The following is an 18350-nucleotide window of genomic DNA, read 5'->3' as shown; positions in this document are numbered from 1 at the left end:
AGTGCCAGGGCAGCAGCGGGAGAGGAATGAACAGATTGCAGCAGAGTGCGGGTGAAGCGAGAATCCTGAATCTATAGTAGGGCTGGGCTGTCGGCTTCCGTACATACTCCTGCAGTGCTTGGGGAGGAGAGGACCAGAGGCGAGTGGGGAGAATTGCTAGGTTCCTCATTGAGGCAGGGCAGCTGTGGCCTGTTTCCCACGCTGCCCAGACTTCTGCAGAGAGACCCAGCCTGGCCTCCTGCTGTGCACAACCCAGCAACACGGTCTGTTTGCCTGGCCTTGCCCTTGCCGTCTGGGGAGCTCTCCACTTCTCAGAGCTTGAAGCCATTTCTTCTTGGCCTGACTTATCAATGGGCCCGGTTCTAAAAGAGTCCCATTTGCCCTCCACGGCTCTCTCTGCGCTGTTCTCATTTTTCTCCCCTCCTCGATCTTGCAGCCGCAGCTTAATAGGCTGCAAGAGGGTCAGACTGGGAAGATGAATGCCAGCCTGTGGGGGACTGCATCCTGCGTCTCCATTAGGGAGGTGATGGAAGGCGGGAAACAGAGAATGGATAATCCAAGGAGACAAATAGGCACAAGGAGCAGCTTGCAGGATAATCCAAACAGTGTTGCCACGCGTGCTTGGTGTGTGCTGTGGTGAGCTCCAGGCCACCGATTTGCTGGTCTAACTAGGTCTGACTTCGAGAACGCTGGCTTCATTTCCCAGGGCAGAGTAGGCCGTGAGAAGAAACCAGGATGGGCAAAGAATGTTTGCTGGACAGAAGCCACCAAGCGAATACTCCTCTAGTGCACACATGAGCAAAATGGAGGGTCCGTGACGGCCACCACTGTAAGACTTGACACCCTGGAGCAGTCCAGATGCTGGCAGGTCACCCCAGAACACAGCGCCCTAAGCAGCGTGTTCCTCACATGTTGTGTGTCGACCCCTTCGTGGCCACGTTAACGGGGGAGAGTGCCTGGAGAAATCCCTTAGGGGTGGGGTCAGGGCAGCGAACCAGTGTGACATCCCAGTCCCTACCTGTACCTTGCTCAGATGCCCCAGGTCCACGGGCTCCTGCCTCTGGGTGCTCTTTGCCGGAGGGACTGTGAAGACTCCCAGGGGCTACTGCCCTGCCCTCCCCCCTCCCCCCAACATCGGCTGATGCTTCCTTTGCACTTTTGGCATCAGCTAGTTCATGGTCCAAATGAAGGAGGAAGGGGAGGGCCTCTGAGGCAAAGCACGTGAGATCGAAGGGATACCCCAAAAGGCTTCTGGAAATGAACTGGTTGAGCAACAGGGGTTCTGGTTTCCACTCTGGCCTCGGCGTCCTGTATAATCTTGAGCAGCTCACCGAAGCTTCCAGGGTCTCCATGTCCCTGCTAAGGCCAGCTTTCCGTCTCGGTCCCTGGATGGGGGAGGTTAAGAAAACCAGTTTCCAGTCATCATGAAACCAAGCTGTGCCCTAAGCAGTGGCATCCCCAGATCCTCCCAGATGACTTCTGACAGGGCTGGGCTGTGTTTCTCAGGGTCCGGACGAGGGACGGTGGCAAATTTGGAGCCATCTGACCTGTGTTGAAGGCCTTGTTCCCACTATTTATCAGTTGTTTGACCTTGAGCAGGTTAACCTTTACCTGAAGGTCAATTTTTCATCCATAAGACTCATACCCGTCTAACATAAGATGTTTGTGAAAATCTAGTAAGATAATGTGTGAGAAAGCATTTTTGCAAATTCTTACATGTGCTGTCACTCTTAGAGGTTGAAAGGGAGGGATAGCAGGGGACAGGGAAAGATCGAGGGGCTCGAGTCCTACAGACCAGAGTTCACAGTGCAGCTGTTTGGGAATCTGTGGCTTGGATGAGTTGGTGAATGTGTCTTCATCTTGGTTTCATCTTCTGTAAGGTGGACATAAGTAAGCCAGGTCAGGGAACTATTGTGAGGGTCAAGTGACATGGCGTTTGTAAAGGATCAGGTACATGGTAAATGCTCCCCAAACATGGCTCCCTCCCTGTACCTCAGCCCTCCCAGCCTGTCTGCACCCTCTCCAGGGTCTTCTCTTTAGCCACGTGCCTTCAGGCTTGGGTTCCTTCCTCCTGTCCAGCAGCAGGTGCTTGCTGAGGAATGCACGATGGATCATACCCAGTGCCCAGTCCCTGTAGTCAGTGGGCCATTCCAATGTCCTTGACCTCTGCTTCCCCAGCCACTGCAGCTCCGACGGTGCCCAGGGGGCAGGAGTGCTCGCGAGGGCTCCTTGCTCAGAATAATGCTTTTCCCTGATGAGGGGGCGCACTCCCTGATCTAATCCTTTTTTTTAAAGATTTTATTTCTTTGAGAGAGAGTGAGCAAGCGAGAGAGAGAGAGAGAACGAGCAAGGGGAGAGGGAGAAGCAGACTCCCCACTGAGCAGGGAGCCCGATGCAGGGCTTGATCCCAGGACCCTGGAATCATGACCTGAGCCGAAGGCAGACGCTTCACCGACTGAGCCACCCAGGCGCCCCTGTCCTGATGCTTCTTAGCCCGGAGAGCTGCCCCACCTTTCCATGACCTGCTTCCTCTATGCGGCAGTGTGGCCAACCCTCCCTTACCCTCCCTGCCAAGGGCATCTGGGAGTCCTTAACCACCAGCCACCCCTCATGGCTCCCAGCAGGATGGCACTTAGGTCATTTGGGCAGATGCCCAAGCCCCTGTGTTGTCTCATCTGTGGACCACCTGTCTCAAAAATCACCCTTGGGGATGATGGGGATGTTAACAATGCACATTCCCAGGCAGCACTCCAGACCAAATAATAGATTCCAGGGCATCTAGCACTCTGCATTTTAAATAAGTACCCGTGTGATTCTTATGCACAGTAAAATTTGAAAACTACTGGTGTCTTTTTTTTCCCTCATTTTTATTGAGGTGGGGCTCATACAGCGAAGCCCACAGATCCTTAAGTGTGCAGCTTGATGCATTCGTACACGGGGTTTGTAATAACCCCCCATGTGACCCCAGCCCAGAGGAGGATGCAGAACGCCCCCAGGGGCTCCCTCACGCACCCTTACACTCAGTTAACACCTGCAGAGGTGGCCACTATTCACAGTTCCAGTGTCATAGGTTATCTTTGCTGTTTCTGAATTTCATATGACTGGAGTACTTGGCTTCTTTCACTCAGTGTTATTTCATACTACCTACTCCTAAAAGCCCAAACAACTTCTCCTCCATTCCCTGCACTTACCCTTCCCCCGATAGGTAGGTAGGTAGGCAGGCCAGCAGATAGATAGGAACAAATGAAAAAAGAAAGAAACCCGCTCTTTCCAGGTCCTCACCTTAAACCCCCTCTTGTTGCAGCTTCCCCCTTCCCCTCCTCCAGCCTTGTGGAGATCACGTTTGGTCACCGGCCCTCAAGCATTAGTGCTCCTGGAGGCTGAGCACCCATCGCCCTGTGGCCGTGGAAGACCAGGGCCTGTTCCCCTGCCAGGCTCTCTGTTGGCTGCTGGGGCGCCTCATTTGTTGTGTGCGGACTGCCAGAGAGTCCAAGCACATTCCAGATGAAATTGGCCAATTTAAGGTACAAATGAAAAGACAAATGAGATGGAAATTGCACAGAACAAGCCTACTCCTCATCAGGAGGTATCAGTCCTGACATGCTGAGTGGAGCCCCCTCTTCGGGCCTTTCCTGCAGCCGAGGTCAGACGGGCTTCCCGGCCGTGGGAACCCCATCCCCTTGGCACCCGGCCAGGCAGAGCAGCAACCCAAGAGGCTTTGGGGGGCAGCTGGTGGGGGGAGTGGGGGGCAGGTGGGGGGGCAGAGGACACAAAGCAGAAACAGAACAATACAGAAAGAGGGTTCTGTCATCCCAAAAAGAAGGGAAATAAATATTTGGAGCATCTACTATGTGCCAGGCCCTGAGCTGGGTGTTCAGACTACAAAGACTGACAAAGCTCACCCCTAAGGGGCTCCCAGCCCCGGGGAAGGAGAGAGAGAGAAAAGAAGGTGTGAGGAGGACAGAGAAGGCAGGAGAGATGGAGGGGAGTGGGCGCACACAGCTGGAAAGGAGGAGCAGAGCATGCCCCCCACCCCCCGGGCAAGCCAAGGCCATTTCAGGACCAGGGATATTCTGGAGCAGTAGTTACAAAGCAGGGAGGAAGGAACTGGAAGGAGCAGCAGCTGGGCCTGCCTCTCACCCCTGCACCAGGGAGGGACAACCATGAGGGCAGCCTGGAGAGAGAGACCTCACAAACAGCTCATTGGTTCTTGGTAAAGTGGCAAGGAGTGAGCTCACTGATCTAGTGAAGGGGACGAACCAATAAGCAAAATATTTGGATGGGGATGTATTCCGTATTGTGTAAAGAGGAGTCAAAAACCCAGAAATTCTCAATCCCTGGGCCTCATGCATTTTCTGAGTCCAGGGAGTTGCAGAGAGGCAGGGCATGCAAATTTGTTTTCATAGGGATCCAAGCTAAATACAATTTTTGTAATAATAATAATAATAATAATAGCAAACACTTATAAAGCACTTACCATGATCCAGGCTGTTCTAATCCCTTAACTTGTATTAATTCATTTGCATCATAAATATGTGGGGGGAGGAGGAATAAGAATACATTTCAAAGCCAAACACAGTGACTTTTGAACTATCTATCTCCTCCCCACCCCACGAAGTCAGCACAGATGAAAGCCAACCACTGAAAGAGCTTTAAGCCCACTCTCCCTCGCTTGGGTGACCATGAAGCAGAAGTCCTGGGGGGGCTAGATTTGGAAGCAGCTCCAGGAGCACTCGAATGATTCCAGATCTTGGGCCAGAGGGTCACCCTCTCCCTCCCTGTCCTCATCCTCATCCCCTGAGCTGAGGTGCTCCAAGTGAGGCCCCACGCTAGGTGCTCAGGGAGAGAGGGACCAGGAGACGTCCTGAAGGCGATGGCTGGTCATGACGGTGAGCATGGCCCTCTCTCTAAGGACTGCTCTCTGCCCATTACCAGAGCCAGAATCCACATGCATCACACCATTGTGGCTATCACTAAGCCCCACTGTCACCAGGGAACTAGTTTCCATAGCAACAGAGGTACACTAGACCCTTGACATCTTGAGGGATCCATCACAGCCCTTCATGGATCCATAGAGCAGACACTGCCATGTAATTTTCCCCATAAAATGCAGCCAAGTAGGACTGAGCGCTGCAGTGAGGATGGTTAGCGAGGGCAAAGTCATCGAACTCAGCTCGCTGGGACATTTCTCGGGATCAGGCTCCCGGCCCGTGCAGCTCAGCACTGCGCACTCTTTCATGTCAGGTAGGGTTTGCCTGTTACAGGAGAAGTCACTTTATGAGAAACCTGACCATGCCAACCGTCTGCTGCTTTTCAAATGACAAAGCAAAGAGGAACTTCGATTAAACGCGGTAGACAGAACACGTCCATATTTCCGTCTGCTACCACACCCACATAAGAGCAAAGGAGTGAGGGCGCCTGGGTGGCTCAGTTGGTTAAGCGACTGCCTTCGGCTCAGGTCATGATCCTGGAATCCCGGGATCGAGTCCCGCATCGGGCTCCCTGCTCAGCAGGGGGTCTGCTTCTCCCTCTGACCCTCTTCCCTCTTGTGCTGTCTCTCATTCTCTCTCTCTCAAATAAATAAAATCTAAAAAAAAAAAAAGAGCAAAGGAGTGAAAAAGATGCAAGCCTGCAAGGGAGAGGAGAACACAGCCAATCAGCAACGCCTATACCATTTTGGGAGTTGGAAACTAACTGACTTGGGTTGATAGAGAAACACTTGGAGACCCCGATGGAGGAACCAGTGAGAAATGGGCAGATTCTTGCCCTCGAACCATGGAAAAGCTCAGAAATTGGTGACATCTGAAAACAGGGTATAGAGTAGGGCCCAAAACAGGAGAGTGCTCCCCCAGAGTGATTCCTCACCCCATTTCACCACAGAACTATCCCTGCTTTAACCTAACTACCTCCTGGGAAGAACATCAGGGACACTGACCCCAACAAGTGCTGGCTTGGGGACATGGGGACAAGCATGGGTGGAGATGAGACAATATATTGAAAACTGAGCATTTGCTCAAGTTTGCAAGACACTGGGGGAGCCCCTTGCCCATTTCCTCCTGCTGGCTTAGGGAATGCTGGCGGCCAGACAAATGGCCACATCTGGGGGCTCCCCCGAACACCCCCCCCACTTGGTGAAACCAGCAGTTAACAGGCTCTGTCCATGCACGCAGAGTTCGAAATGCCTCACTCATGAATATGAACTGGCGGCTAAGGATTACTAGATTTTTGAGGAAAGCATCAAATATTAAAAAAAAAAAAAAAAAGCATAAAGCCAAAGTAAACAGAAAACAACTTGAAGAAGCAAGTCCTATGCAAGGAGCCAAAGAAAACATAAACACCACCACCACCCCCACGACCACCACCCTGGACATCCTCAGGGAGAGGAGAGGATTTGATGCCCACAGAACATCCCAGGGGCCTTTTTAAAAATTTGAGAAATAATTTACAAACCATAAAATTGACTCTTTTAAAATATACGGTTTAGTGGTTTTCCCTCTCTTTACAAGGCTGTGCACCCATCACCACTACCAAATTCCAGAATATTCTCATCATCCCCAAAAGAAACCTCATACCCATAAACAGTCACTCCCCATTCTTTCCTCCCCCCAGCCCATGGCAACCCCTAATCTACCCTCTATCTCTGGACATTTGCCTATTCCAGACATTTCATAAGTGGAAGCATACAACACGTGGCCTTTGTGACTAGCTTCTTTCACTCGGCACCGTGTTTTCAAGTGGCATTTGTGGTATGGCAAGGATCAGCACTTCATTCCCTTTATGGCTGAATGACACTGCATTGTAGGACTATTTCACATGTTATTCATCCATTTATCACTTGATGGACATTTGGGTGATTTTTGTTTTTTAAGGAAAATGCGGAGAACAAGAAGGAGCTCTTATAAATTGAACATATATATTCTGCTTCCTTAAATGAAAATGATTATTTCCAAATTGCAAGGATCCACTAGGTGCCCAGGACAATTAGTGAAAACAGACCCTCACGAGGACACATTTTGAAATTTCAGAACATCGGGGATAAAGATTCTACAACTATCTAGGAAGAAAGAGACAGGCCTTAGGGTAGCAGCAGACTTCTCCCCAGTACCCTGGAAGTAAGTAGATAGTGGGAAAATGCCTTCCAACCTGCGAGGGGAAGTTATTTTTAGTCTAAAATTATATTTCTAGTCAACCTGTCAATTAATTATGGAGAACAATTAAAGACATTTTCAAACATGCAGATTTTCAAGAAACTTACTTCTTTTTCAAAAGTAACTAAAGGGTGTGCTGCACCAAAATAAGAAAGATGACCTGAAACCCAGGGAGAGAGACAAACAATACTTACCACCATAGGAAAAAGCATGAAAGGATATGCACCAATATAGCAGTGTTTAGCATGAGGAGGTGGAAAAGTAGGTTGTTGGGGGGGAGCCTGGGTGGCTCAATAGGTTGAGCGTCCCCACTCTTGATTTCAGCTCAGGTTGTGATCTCAGGGTCGTGATATCCAGTCCTGCATCAGGCTCCGCACTGAGCAGGGAGTCTGCTTGATATTCTCTCCCTCTCCCTCTGCCCCATTCCATCCCCTCCACCCACCCCCGTACTCTGTCTCTGTCTCTCAAAAAAAAAAAAAATATGGTTTACTTCTCCACATGTTTTTCCATATTTCCTAATTTTTCAATAATAGTGCTGTATGGTACCCAAATTACTGTCTATTTGTTGGCAGATGAGGATACAGAGAGCCCGAGCAGGAAGCGGTGCAGGGGAAAGACGTGCTGCCCTGAGGGCCAGCTCTCATTACCGCTACCCTGCCCTGTTGGCGCCCCTCCCAGCTCCCGGGCCGAGTCAGATCTGAGTGTCTATCAGCTCTGCTGGGCTGAGAGCGGCCCCAGGACAGAGCTGGGTCTTGTTCATCTCATTTATCCCCGGTGTGTGGCAGAGAGCAGGTACAGAATCTGTGCTTCAATGAATGGAGAGAGGGAGGGAAGAAGGAGGAAAAAAAAAAAAAATAGGAAAGAGAAAACCGCCACCAAAAGTAGACCATAAACTGAATGACACCCCCAGGGTCGGGATGCCGTAAATTTTTTATAGACCCCCTGGCTGGGACGTCAGGGTGGCTAGTGATCAAGGAAAGTGACCAGTCTTGGGCTTCCCTCAGGGATCCCCAACCTGGGGCCAGAGGAGCCAACTCCTGCAGTCGATCATCCCCCCAACATAGAACCTGAGAGTTGAGAGGGACTAGTTTTCACGTGGCCGAGTCCTTTCACCTTGCGTATCAGAGCCAGAAGCCCAGAGTTCCAGTGTGTGACCTTGTACAAGTCACTTCCCCGCTCTGGACCTCAGTTTCTTCCCTTGTAAAACAAGGTGGATGTGCAGGTGCCCTCCAGCTCTGACCTTCCCAGGCTCTACGACATCCCAGGAAATGGAGGACCACCTCACCCGGCTTAGGTGGGGAAGCCGCTCAAGGCACAGACCCCCGGATGAGGGTAGAAGGTGGGGGGAAGGCTCCGCCTCCCAGCCAGCTCTTTCCAGCAGCTTCTGAAATGGATACAGGAGCAGGACAGCCTGAGGCCGTTTCCCCCCAGGAGGCAGACACCGGCCTGGAACGGCGAGTGTGTACCCACGTGCCTGTGTTACATTCACCTGCTTGGGAACGAGTTCAACCTGCAGCTTTCTGGGCTCAGGGACCAGAGGGGTGGGATGGGTATTTGCATGTTCACAAGCGCTCCAGGTGATCCTGGGGCATGTTGATTTGAGAAATGTCGGATTAAGGGGGCTGGGATTTGGGAGAGGACGTTCAGTGCTCATAATCGAAATAACTACCATTTATCCAGTACCTGCTCCATGTGGGACACTTTTTGACATCTCTAATCTTTACAACCACCACCCTGTAAAGTAGGTATTATTACTGTAATTGTACAGAAGAGAAAACTGAGACCCAGAGCAATTAACTTGCCAGACATCACGCAGCTAACCAAAGAGCCAAAAATTTTAACTCCGGTCCTTCTTTGCTCCTCAACACAACCCTGGCTCCTTGCTTCACGCCTAACCAGCTGCTTCTTGCCTGCCTCCAGTGTTTGGAGGTGCCCCGCTGAACTGGGGGAGGAGGTGGGGTTCACGCGAAGGCGGGGCGGCCGAGCTGAGGAGGAGCGGAGTGTCCAGGAGGCCCACTGCCCATCTCTGCTTTTCTCTGTCCCTCTACCTCTCGGGCATTCCTCAGGCTCCTAGGTGGTTTTGACAGGGCGTGAGGCGTCCACAACCCCCGGCTTCCCTCATTCTCAGCCTCCTATTGTCTCCCTAATTAAAGACGCGCAGATTCCTTCCCCCTGCTGTGTGGGGCTGGCAGTGCGCTTGGAGCCCGCTGGGGAAGGCGGCACCTGGTACCCTAACTCCGGGAGACACCTGTGCGCCGTCAGAGGCCGGCCCGCCGAAGGTGGGCGGAGCAGGGGAGCCCCGCACTGGGGACGAGGGGGGTGTCAGGAGTTCTCACCCGCCCCCCCACACCTTAGCCAGAACTGCCCAGTCCCCCTTCTGAAGAGTTTTCTGAGTGAGATTCCCCATCAGGCCTGTCACCTGCTCCTGTATTCCACTCTGTGGCGGCTCCCCTGAGAGGCGCCCCCCTCAGCCTCTGCTGGTTGTTCTCTCTGCCTCACCGTGACCAACCCTTTGGCTTGCCCAGGACGGAGGGGGTTTGGGGCGTTTTCAGGATTTAGGTGCTAACACCAGGAAATGGGGATGAATGAGTCAGCTGACCCTGCCTCCTCATTCAGGTCTCTATCCACACGTCCCCTCTTGAAAGAGGGCTTCCCTGGCCCCTCAGAGGAAAATGGCACTCTACCCTAACTCCGTGTTTACTTCCTAAACTCATTTTCTATTGTTGCCATATATTTACCATAAATTCAGCAGCTTAGGGGTGCCTGGGTGGCTCAGCCGTTAAGCGTCTGCCTTTGGCTCAGGTCATGATCCCGGGATCCTGCATCAGGCTCCCTGTTCAGTGGGAAGCCTGCTTCTCCCTCTCCCACTCCCCCTGCTTGTGTTCCCTCTCTTGCTGTGTCTCTCTCTGTCGAATTAAGAAAAAAAAAAAAATTAGCAGCTTCGAAACAGCACTGACGTGGTGCCTCACAGTGGTGTAGGCCGGAAGTCCGTCCGGATTCGCTCGGCTCGTTTCTCTGCTCCAGGTTTCAGAAGGCCAAAATCCAGTGTCCACTCTGGAGAGAATCTGCTTCCGAGTTGACTCAGGTGGCTGGTGGAAGCGTGTTCCCGGAGGTTATAAGACTGAGGTCCCTGTTTCCTTGCTGGCTGTCAACTCCTAGAGGCCTCTCTTGGGTCCCTGTGTGTCTCAGAACAAGCAATAGGACATGAAATGCTTGAATGCTCGGAACCCCTCTTCTGCTTCCCCCTGGAGAAAGGTCTCTACTTTTCAGGGCTCGTGTGATTGGATTTCTCCCATCCAGATAATTCAGGACACTCTCCCTAATCTGGAGGTCCTTGACCTTAATTGCATCTGCACTATTCCTTTTTCTGGGTTAAGGCTAACAAATCCGACAGGTTCCAGGGATGAGGGCGTGGACATCTTTGGAGGGCCATGCTGCTTCCCGTGTTCCTTCAGAGCCCTTGGCACTATCTGATGTCATATTTACTTACATGTTGAGTCACCATTCATTGTCCATCCTTCTTCACTATCATAAGCTCCATGAGAGAAGGGATTGTGTCTCTGTTGTTCACTGCTGTGTCCCTAACCCTCCTTAAACAGTACCTGGGACACGGGAGGCCATTGGTGTTTGTTGAATGAAACGTTGCAAGGGCTGTTGAATGCTCAGTAGAAATGAGAACTTCTGGGAAATGGAAGGAGACTTCCCAGAGCCCACCGCTCAGCTGGTCAGATTGCACACCTTAGGTAGGGAGACACCCGAAGGCTAGAGCGCCCCCTCCTGGTAGCTGGAAGCCCTGAGCTCTGGGGCTTCTGAGCCCCTGAACCTTCTGACCAACTGCTTCCCCAGCCCCGCCTTTCTGACATGTTCTCCCCTCCTCCCACCCGGGACCCGCAGACCCTCAGTCTCTCCCTGCCTGAGGATCCCAGAGGGCAGAAACCCGAGGCTGGGTGGCTACCCTGAGGATGGTGACGAGGTGGAGGACCAGTCCAGGAGGCGGCAGAGATTGCCATGCCTCAGCTGGGTTCAAAGCCAATCCACCTGGGACTTCAGACAATTAATTTCCCCAATCTACAAAACGATCAGCTTCAGAGGGAAAACAATTAGCCCACTGCAAATTGTAATTGTCATCTCACTCCTGATTTTAATTTGGACTAATGAGGGCTAAGTGATTCTGGCTTCCTCCCCTCTGCCCACCCCCCACACTGTCCTGTGGCCCCGGGTCCTCACCTGCGAGGAGGAGGAGGGGCACTTACCCTTAGCTGCCCGCCTTGCACCAGTGGCTGAGGGACATTCTGGGGCTGGCACGGGGCTGGGGCTGGGCTGAGCACGAGAAAGCAGGTCCTGGCAGGAGGAGGGGAAGAAGAGAGCGCCTCCGGCCCACAGGGGAGCTGCCTGTTTACAAGGCTTCTAGGCAATCAAAGTTTTATTGAACAGAATTGACTACTGGCTCGCTCCTCTGTCACAGCCAGTTAACTCTGGCTGCGCAGTCTCCAGGGACCCGCTTCCAGGAGCGTCCGGCTGCCTCCCTTGGGCCAGGGCGCCTCTGCCTGGCCTTGCTCTTCCCCACCCTGCCCACAGCTCTGGTGCAGCGAGGCTGTGATTCTCTGCAGCCGGAGAGGGCTCGCAGGCCCGCCATCCACTAGTCCTGGGGGTCGGGTGGGTGGTCTAATGCCGACTCCCACTGAGCAGACGCAGGCCTCAAGAGGGAAGGGACTTGCTCTAGGTCACACAGAGGTCTGCCATGCTTTGTTATTATTGCTGAATTCCGTCCTCCCTCCCCAGACTCTTCTTTCCTCTCATGTCCCAGGCTTGACACCCAGCACAGTGCCTGGCATGCTGCAGATGCAGGAAAGAAGGAAGAATGCAAAGTCCCGAGTCCTAGTCCGTGTCCTCCTACTACACCTGTCCCCGCACTTTGCCTCCACTCTGGTTAGGCTGATTCGATTCACTCATTCACACATCATTCATTCTTTGCTCCCTGCGGTAGCAGCGTGCTGGGGGCCATACCAGGTGCTGGGATCCAGAGACCAGTAAGACCCAGCCTGCCCTCAAGGACCTCACAGTCTAGCGGTTCAGCCCTGGGCCCCCAAACCCTCAGCAGATCGCTCTTCAGGGAGAACTGACCCCAGGTCCTGAGCAGCAGCTGGTCAGGGAATCAACCCTAGCTCCTGGCTTCGGCCCCTGGCTGGGGGGCAACCCTCAGCTTGCCCACATCTTCAAGGAGCTGCTGCTTATAAGTTTGGAATCGGGAATCCTGAGCTCTTGTACTGGCTTTCTCGATTTTGCTCTGTGGCCTCACACATGCCCCTTCCCTGGGCTCCCCCGTCCCGAAGCCAGGGCCCTGGGCTCTGCAGCTTTCCCCTCTGGATCCTGTGACTCTGGCAGAAGCTTCTTGCCAGCCTCACCTGCTAGTGGAGGTCCAGTCCAGGCCTGCAGCCACCACCACGTAGCCTGAAATCCCTGTTCCTCATCTGCTAAGTGGGGAAGGTGGTGACAAAAGTGTGTTGCGTGGTGACAGCCCCACGCGAGTGAAAGTGTTTATACAAAGTCGAGAACAAGCCCCAGTGCCCACATGAGCCGGTGAGGAAACCCTGCCGTCACACATAGGAGGGTGGTTTTGGCGTGCCCTGGTGGTCCCTACTGCCCCTCGGGCGCCACCCTTCAGCCCAGTGGAGGCAGGTGGAGAGGTGGGAGGCACACGGAATTGGGAACTGGGAGAGGAAGGGCTTTCCTGTCTCTGAGCCTCAGCTTCTGGGGCCACTGGACTGGGTCATGTCTCAGGCTGCTAACCCTGACACCCCCAATCCCGCAGTGCAGACTCCTCTGACGGGGGGCGTGGGGGGGGCAGCCTGTGAGAGCTTGGAGCTTCCTCTGGGCCCCTCTTGCTCTCCCCTGGGGGAAAGCTGCGCTTCTCCAACATTCTCCTCCTCTTCACATTTTCTCCATTGTCTTCCCCCTCTACTCCCAGGCCTCGAGCCCTTCAGTTCTAGCCCCTTTGTCTCCCCCATGGCTTGTTGGGCCTTTGGTGACTTCAGTGCCTCGAACTCCCCCCCTCCCCACGCTGCCCCGACCTCTGCTGCAGCAGCGCACCTCCCTCCTGCCCCTCCTTGGCCTGGCCCGAGGGCAGGGTGTTGGGAGGTCAGCTCCACAGCCTCAATACCCAGTCCGCTCAGAGGGAGCTTAGAACCCATCATCATACACCTGTCTCTTGTCACTAAAGAACAACCAGCCACTCCAGTGCGGCTGCCTCCTCATGGCGGGCGTTCTTACGGCGACCCCTGTTGCTGCAGCATGAGCTGTGACCCCCAAGTGTCCGGGTGTGTGGTCACCCCCCCCCCAGCTTTCCCTGCCCTCATAATGCATATCTGGCCTTCCGCTTCTGCGCAAACATCTCACGCCCAGCTGCTGAGGGGGCTGACAGAAAGAAAGCCTGCTCCCTGGAGAAGTGGGTGACGCGCGGGGGATGGGAGATGAGGGTTCTGTCCTCAGAATCACTAGACCTGGGATCTCCACCTGTGGCTATCCAAGAACATCTCCAGAGTACGTTAAGCACGGAGGTTCCTGGGTCTGACCTCAGAGGATCCAATGCTGGGAGTCTGGGGTGGATTCCAGGAATCTTCATGATTAACGGGCACTCTGGCTGGGTGTTTATGGCTCAGGGGGACCATGGACCACCCTCTGTGAAACATTCGTCTGGATCCATCCAGAGGAGCTCTTGTCTCTTACTCTGTAAGGCCTTGGAACTTAGGATCAGAGAGAGAAACCATCAGCTCCCCGCTCTGGCCTTGTCAGAGGCCTCGAGGACTGGCTGACCCTAGGTTTTCCTCATCCTGCCTTGCTCGGCCCTGGTAATCCTGACCTGCATCCCCAGTGCACTGGCTGAGGAGTGGGAGCAACAGGGGAGGAGTGGGAGCAACAGGGGAGGAGAGGGGCTGGTTGGGGGCAGCAGCTGGGAGCAGGGATAATCTCTGTGGGAAGGATATTTCTTTCCCCAGGGATAAGGCAATGCTGTCGTGTCCCTGGCTAAAGGTTTGAAGGCCCCTCTCACCTTCTGTAGACATACCTTGTGACCAAAGCACTTTGAATTCTTCACGTGGGCTTGATCGGCTGGTTACAGCCCCGGCGTCAGATACAGATGCTATGGAAGCTTTAGCTACAGCCCCTGGCTGGTTTCAGACCCCAACCCAGGGGGTAGTAGTGTTTTTGCCAGAAGACACCAGCACATCATGTCACCCTAGGACCCACGGGAACACCACGGCTGCTTGCCCTTCAAAATGATGCAGGTGAGGAAACAGGCTCCCGGAGGTTAGGTAATTCATATTAAGGGTCTAACTTTCGGGAGGACTCAAGGCACATGCCCCAATCCTTTCGTTTTACAGTTGAGAAAATCGAGGTCTACAAAGGGGTAGTGGTTTCCCAGATTCTCACAGAGAGCGGTAGAAGAGCTAAGCGTGCAGCTAATCAGTGACGAGGCTAGAAGAGCATTCAGTCCTGGCCCCCAGGAACGGGGACGGGGAAGCGGGGCACCCGTGTAGCTGGTGTGGTGTCAGGTCACATGTTTTCCACACATGACATGATTCAGTCCTCACACCAAGCTCCCAAGAGCACTCTACCACAGTTTCACGTTTGACGAGATGAGGAAGTTGGGACTTGGAGAGGTCAAACGACTCAACCAAGGATCCTTGAGTAAGGGGTGGAGGTGGGATTTGAACCGAAGTCTTTCTGACCCAGTCCGTGCTAGCGCTGTTGAGTGAACTATAATGCAAACCACATGTGTGATTTTAATATTCCCGTAGCCACGTTAAAAAGTAATAAGTAGGGCGCCTGGGTGGCTCAGTTGGTTAAGCGACTGCCTTCGGCTCAGGTCATGATCCTGGAGTCCTGGGATCGAGTCCCGCATCGGACTCCCCGCTTGGTGGGGAGTCTGCTTCTCCCTCTGACTCTCCCCCTCTCATGCTCTCTCTGTCTCATTCTTTCTCTCTCAAATAAATAAATAAAATCTTTAAAAAAAAGTAATAACAGGTGAAATTAATACCGTTATTTAACCCACTATATCCCCAAAATGCTCATTTCAAAATTTTATCGCCATAACTTATTAATGACGTATTTTGCATTCTTTGTCCACATTAAATCTTCTCAAGCCGGTGTGCATTTGCGTGTAGAGCACATGTCACTTTGGCCACATTCCCAAAGCCGGATGACCACATATGGGGGCTATCATATTGAACAGGGTGACTCGGCATAAAATTCGGAGCCATCTTCCCAGGCGTCTGCTGCCCCTGACTTCCTGCTGTCCTGGGGGAGCAGCCCCCCCTTCCTCTGGGTTCTCTCCGGATTGTGTTCTTCTCCTCTCCCCTCTCCTCCACCCGTCTTCCAGTACGCATTCTGTCCCTCTCATCCCCTCTCCCTCCTTAGCTCTCTCCTGGAGAAGGTCTTGTTGTCAGACAAGAAACCTTTAAATAGGTGAGACAAAGGTGACAAATGTCCCTCATTTACATTGAGGTTCTCTCTGGCATTTTTGGCCCTGTTGAATGGCACCTCTGTCAAAACATCTCATTTGGAAACGTTGGAGTGGCCTTTGATAAGTCATCAGTCACCCTGATGGCGGCTGACAGACGGGTAACGGTGTGGTGGCATCTAATACACTGTAGAATGCGTCTTTTGCAGTTGCGTCGTATTTTATTTATTCAGCGTGGCACGAAATCTCTCTTGAAGGAAAGAAACTGTTAACCTTGCCACACCAGGCTCCTCAAGGGCTTCTTTTGCCTTTGCTTTCCGGCCTCCTTTCCCACCTGGAGGTAGAATCTTCCAGTTACTGTAGGCCACGCTCTTGGGCACCTCCTCTCCCACCCCCGCAGGACTCAAGCCAGCCACCCTCGTGTCACCCCGACAGGAAGCTGTCAGAGCTGCTGGCCCCCTGCAGGGCCCTGGCTAGGAATCCAGGTGCTTGGAGTTGTCCGTGAATCTCACCTGGGTCCTGAAGCAGGGAGGAGATGGGGCCCCCTTCTCAGGCACCCACCGTCTTCCTGGATGCAATTGCTGGTCCCTTTTCCCTTCCCCCTCTCCTTCCCACCCTGCCCTGGCTCCTGCAGCCCTGCTCTCCCCAGGGGCTCTACTGCTCCCCAGCTGTGCGCTAACCCAAGCACCTAGGGTCCCTACTTTCTCTCATTTCAACGGGAACAGGTGTAGGTTTTTGGAAAGGAACGTTCACTAAAAAACTAAAGAAAAACAATAACACACTTGGGGAAAGAAACTCAAAAAGCATAGAAATCAGTCCCAAGTTTTTTCAGATCACATATTTCCAATCAAAAGTAAAGGCAGCTCAAGTCCCTGGTGGGATGGGCTAGTTCAGCCCAAGCAGGCTGCTCCTGGCTCTTTCCCCCGTTTCACCCTTGTGTCTGGAGTTCCCCTCCGTTTTCTCACTCTGGAGGGCTTTCTCCCCCACCCTCTCCGCACTTTCTCCCCACCCTTTGGGGGTTAAGGCTTTGGCCAAATAGTGCAAGTAACCAAACATGGTGGGTTAGAAACAGGCAGGACAAAGGCTCCCGAGTTGTCACTGAGTTAGAGGAAGAAATCGCTATGCTGGGCACCTGGGTGGCTCAGTCGGTTAAGGGCTGGACTCTTGGTTTCAGCTGGGGCCATGATCTCAGGTCATGAGATCGAACCCTGTGTGGGGCTCTGCGCTCAGTGGGGAGTCTGCTGGAGATTCTCTCTCTCCCTCTTCCTCTGCCCCTACCCCTGCTTGTGCTCTCTCTCTCTCCAAAATAAATAAATACATCTTTAAAAGAAAAGAAAAGAAATCACTATGCCAAAATAGCCATACCTCATGGAGATGACAGTACTTGTTTAGAGCTTTACCTTGTAGACATAAACCCTGGTGTGAAATCCTCTGACCCACAGACATGCTGGATGTCTGTCCAAAACCACATTGGCAACTGATTGAAACCATCCTCCAACTATTCTCTTTGTCTTCGTCATCGGTGAAGAAGAAACACCACATGCGTGTCTGTGCGCACACGCACACACACGTGCACATGCACACAGACACAGTGTTTCAGTGTGAGCCTTTCCCCCATCCCTGTTTCTTCTGGGTGCTTTGTGATGGTTTCTGCAGAAGACAGCATCTTGTAAAGAAAAGAACGCTCACTCTAGAGCTGAACAAACCTGGCTCTGATTTTGCCCCTTCGTGCATGGCTCTCTGCAAGGAAGCCAGCCTCTCAGCCTCAGTGTCCTCATCTGTGAGATGGGTCAAGGATGGCAGTCTGGTAGAGCTAGACCTAACACTGCCAGTGCTCACGATTGTCAGCCCCCTTCCTCATCCCCTCCCCAGCCTCTCCCTCTTGCATGCAGGTGTGAGGTGGAGAAGGTTCCAGCCGTCCTCTGCCCTTGCCTCGTGGCTTGGAGTAGCCAACTGCGGAATCCAAATGGGATGCACACGTCACCCTCTGTCACCTGCCTACGCGTCTAGCCGGGACACAGGGTTGGGCCCTACGTCAGCAGGACCCAAGCTAGCCACCCTTGAGGGGGTACTGCCTCCTTCACAGGAAGCCTTCTGTTAAGGGGGACCCCACTGCCAGCCGTGGACAAGCACACCATTTGTTATTTTACCCCAGCCCACATTTATTGACCGCGGACCACTTGCCAGATTCTGTGCAAGAGGAAGGGGAGGCCGGGATGGAGCAGGCCCAGCCCATGCTCTGCAGAAGCTCAGCCTAGGGAGGCAGACGGCCACCCCATGGCACCTGCTAAGCCAGGGAAGGTGCTGTGGGAGCAAGAGGAGGGAGAGAATGTGTCACAGAGGCGATGACAATTGAGCTGGCACTTGGAGGATAATTAAGAGCTCCCCAAGCAGAGAATGGAAGGATATTCCAGAACAAGTTCAAAGACCTGAAAGCCCAAAAGAGAGCAGCCAGTCCCTATAGCATTTGGGGAAAGAGAAGAGGAGGGGAGGGTCTGGAGAGGTGGGCAGGGATGGGACTAGGGGGGAGCAGCTACGGCTGGAGGAGCCAAGGGGTCTGCCCTTCAGTCGAGGGGAGAAGCAACCTCTCATCAGAGGGAAAGAGATGGAATGGAGAGACGGGACGTGCACGTGGCAAATGTGGAATGTCAGGACAGAGCACTGTGAGGGACACTTCATGGAAGAGGAGGGGCCCCAGGCAAGCCACGAAGGATCGGAAGATTCTGGTCAACGTGGGGAAAGTG

The 18350-nt window shown here is 53.2% G+C and overlaps 1 protein-coding gene across 2 annotated transcripts in view; it reads left to right on the top strand.

Annotated features, from left to right (window-relative positions):
* LRRN2 (leucine rich repeat neuronal 2) overlaps positions 1 to 18350 on the top strand; it is a 61247-nt gene that overhangs the window by 20590 nt on the left and 22307 nt on the right. The window lies entirely within an intron of this gene.

This window comes from Leptonychotes weddellii, chromosome 6 (genome assembly GCF_054177405.1).
Source record: "Leptonychotes weddellii isolate Sample4059 chromosome 6, ASM5417740v2, whole genome shotgun sequence".
Lineage (NCBI taxonomy): Eukaryota > Metazoa > Chordata > Mammalia > Carnivora > Phocidae > Leptonychotes > Leptonychotes weddellii.
Note: the sequence above shows the minus strand (reverse complement) of the source record. Positions and strands in the feature narration are given on the sequence as shown.